This window comes from Crocuta crocuta, unplaced genomic scaffold, assembly GCF_008692635.1.
Source record: "Crocuta crocuta isolate KB4526 unplaced genomic scaffold, BGI_CrCroc_1.0 scaffold144, whole genome shotgun sequence".
Taxonomy (NCBI): domain Eukaryota; kingdom Metazoa; phylum Chordata; class Mammalia; order Carnivora; family Hyaenidae; genus Crocuta; species Crocuta crocuta.
This window is the reverse complement of record NW_027529669.1, coordinates 15202-19029: the sequence shown is the minus strand read 5'-3', so window position 1 is coordinate 19029 and position 3828 is coordinate 15202. Positions and strand designations below refer to the sequence as shown.

At 37.5% G+C, this 3828-nt stretch overlaps 1 long non-coding RNA gene across 1 annotated transcript in view; it reads left to right on the top strand.

Moving 5' to 3' along the window:
* The first annotated feature begins 225 nt into the window (after positions 1–225).
* Positions 226–3828, top strand: part of LOC144230540 (uncharacterized) — an 8051-nt gene continuing 4448 nt past the window's right edge. Inside the window, exon 1 of the long non-coding RNA XR_013334783.1 lies at positions 226–354. This is a non-coding gene — a long non-coding RNA (uncharacterized LOC144230540). The remainder of the gene's footprint in view (positions 355–3828) is intronic.

Below are 3828 nucleotides of genomic sequence, written 5' to 3'. Positions count from 1 at the left end.
GTTCCCATTACTGGAAGTCAAGAGAATCTTGATAGGGAAAATGTGTGGTATTTTAGATTTCTTTGATAATATTTATTAGGGTCTTGGAAACCTTCGGCGTAGGGATGATTTTTCAATGGCGAAAACCTTGTGGGGCAGGCAGTGAAGAAGAGAAGGTACTATTTGGGGATTAGAAGGGTATCCTTTGTTGCTTCTCAGATCCTGATCGAACCCGCAGGATGAAGTTTGGGAGCTTCCAAGGCGATGTGTACTGTCCGTGGTCCTGAATTGCCATCGCGGATCTTCAGAATATGACTTCTAACCCAGGGAACACTAGTGACTCCTGTGGGACATCTCTCAGAGATCTTGAAATAGGTAAGTAATAAAAAAAAAAAGTGGAGAAAAATAAGAGATGTGAGACAGAGATTGAAAGAGAGAGAGAGAAAGAGAGAGAACATAGAGGCTGTTAGAAGGGCACAGGCCTAAAACAGTGCCAAGGGTTCTTTGGTTTTAAAATATTTATTTCTACCATGAAAGAAATAACCTTTGACATAGACTGTGGCCAAAATACTGAAAAGCTGAAGAATATGGAGAAATTTTTACCCCAAGCTAAGCAAATATCGTTAAGTATGAATAAGATTGGGAGAATAATATGAAGATGGTTCAAGTGAAATAATATCAGTTATTATTCTAAAGAGCCCATAGTTTTTATTTCCTTATTATTAAATTAAAGCCATATACACCCTCCTACACTGTTGGTGGGAATGTAAACTGGTGCAGCCTCTCTGGAAAACAGTGCGGAGGTTCCTCAAAAAATTATCAGTAGAACTCCTCTGTGACCCAGCAATAGCACTGCTAGGACTTTACCCAAGGGATACAGGAGTGCTGATGCATAGGGGCACATGTACCCCAATGTTCATAGCAGAACTCTCAACAATAGCCAAAACATGGAAAGAGCCTTAGTGTCCACCAACTGATGAATGGATCAAGAAGATGTGGTTTATCTATATGATGGAATACTACATGGCAATGAGAAAGAATGAAATCTGGCCATTCGTAGCAATGTGGATGGAACTCGAGGGTGTTATGCTAAGTGAAATAAGTCAGGCAGAGAAGGACAGATACCGTATGTTTTCACTCATATGTGGAACAGGAGAAACTTAACAGAAGACCATGGGGGAGGGGAAGGGGAAAAATAGTTGGGGAGAGGGAGGAAGGCAAACCATGAGAGACTCTTGAATACTGAGAAAAAACTGAGGGCTGATGGCGGTGGGGAAGAGGGGAAGGTGGGTGATGGGCATGGAGGAGGGCACTTGTTGGGATGAGCACTGGGTATTATATGGAAACCAATTTGACAATAAACTGTAAAAGAAAAAAGTATGAAAGAAAAAAATTAAAGCCATATAAAAATTTACATTATGTAATATGTATATTTATAACTACCATGTGATACATGTTTTACGCACATCATATAATACATTTTGTAATATATGTTATGCATGAAATATTTTTGATATACACTTAGAATCATATAATATTACATGTAGGATAATAATGTTCCTTATCACATATTTGGTACAAAGTTGAGCCATATGGAACACCTTAAAGAAGAAAGCAACAAACTATCCAGCTGTATGATTCAGAAATAGCATAGGTATTTCATCAAATCTAGGTTTTGATTCTAAGACAAATCATTTTTAATATCATTAAAAATGGTGCCAATTAAACCATGACACAATGCTTTTTATCACTTAGAATTTTTATTGAAAGAACTCTTTTAGACTTACTGAAATATACATTTGATAATATATGATTTTTGTGCAAACATAAAAAGACAAATTGAAGTGAAATAAATTGGACAATATATTCCTAAACCATTTCACATTTAGAGTTTAACTCTTTTGAATCACTTCTTGACCCTAAGTCACTGTGTTTGTGTGCGAGCGTGCGTGTGTAAATACAATATAACCCTTTGTGCACCAAGAGTACAGGTGATGGAGCACTGCGTTTCTTTTTTTTTTTTTTATGTTTTATTTATTTCTGAGAGAGAGAGAGACAGCATGAGCAGGGGAGGGTCAGAGAGAGAGGGAGATACAGAATCTGAAAGAGGCTCCAGGCTCTGAGCTGGCAGTCAGCACAGAGCCCAACGGGGGGCTCGAACCCAGAAATTGTGAGATCATGACCTGAGACGAAGTCGGACGCTTAACCGACTGAGCCACCCAGGCGCCCTGGAGCACTGCATTTCTTAAAAGAGTGCTCAGCTATCATCTCTGGACTTTCCCTTCAAAGAACTGATACCCTGGTATGAAATTCTAATGCTGGCATTTTCTTGATTTTACCAGAAGATGTCAGCAAAAACAACTACTTTACTACTGGCACCTGGCCAACAGCCTTTGCAGGAGCTCACTAGATTTCAAATTTGTTTACATGAGAAAGAAAAAATCTGCATTTTAGAATGGATGAAAACAAACTCTGACAGACATTATTTAAAGTCTCTCTCCATGCTCACATACAAAAAGAAGAATGAATAAGTGAAAGACAGTTTTAGATAAAGTTAGACTGAAATGGGGGCGCCTGGATGGCTCAGTTGTTTGAGTGTTCAACTCTTGATTTCAGCTCAGGTCGTGATCCCAGGGTTGTGGGATTAAGTCCCACACTGGGTTCCATGCTGAGCATGGAGCCTACTTGAGATTCTCTTTCTCTCTCCCTCTGTCCCTCTCCCCACCCCAGCTCTCTAAAATTAAAAATAAAATATTTAAGGGGCACCTGGATGGCTCAGTCAGTTAAGCATCTGACTCTTGGCTTAGGCTCAGGTCATGACCTCATGGTTCATGAGTTTGAACCCTGCATCAGGCTCTGTACTGACAGTGTGGAGCATGCTTGGGATTCTCTCTCTCTCTCTCTCTCTCTCTCTCTCCTCCCTCTCCTATATTCTCTCTCTCAAAATAAATAAACTTTAAAAAGATAAAATATTTTTTAAAAAGTTAGACCCAAATGGTTTTGTAGAATTTGATCCCCACTCTCATTTTACCAACATATAAATTTAATTTTAATTAAATTCAATAGAAGAGAAAGAAATTGAAATAGATCTGAAGGAAATGCTACACTTTAAATATTTTTTCCACCACAGGAGATATTAATTACTAAAAAAATCTCCCCAAGGTTAAGGCAAAATGATTATGAAAGCCATAAAACCACAAAGAGGTTATAGTCATTGATTTTTCAAACCTCACATTTCAACTTGAAATGGTATTGATTGATTCTTTCCTATAAAAGGTGCCATGGTTAGTGCAGTTACACTTCCTCTCTCTCAATCTCTCAATTTTATTACTTCTGTTGCTTTTCCTTTAATCAGGGTTTATAGTATTCATATTCTGTTCTCTAATTATAATTTCCAGATTGTACAATTCAATATATCTAAAGCCAACTGTCCAGTCTTTTTACACTGGCTTCTCCAGATCCTAAGTTCTTTTGATTTTGTAATTGTTCTTTTCAAAGTAATACATGCACATAGTTTAAAAAGTCAAATTTTACCATTTGGCTCTATATACAAGATGGCATTTCTCTGCTCCATGTCCTTACCCATCCAAACCTCTGTGCTCTGAGGGAGTAATCACCATCTCTTACAATATTCATATTTATGAAATTCAAAATAATTATGAACTGAATCAGTTGCTGGATTCACAATATTACAAGTGACTGCAGGCTCTCCCATGTTCTTGTACGACAAAAAACACAACTGTTTATCTATGAGCTTTTATATCTACTTAATAGACTTCATAGCTTTGGGATACCATCTGGCATAATAATATTTTAAGTAAATAATTGTCCAGTAACTATTAAGTTATT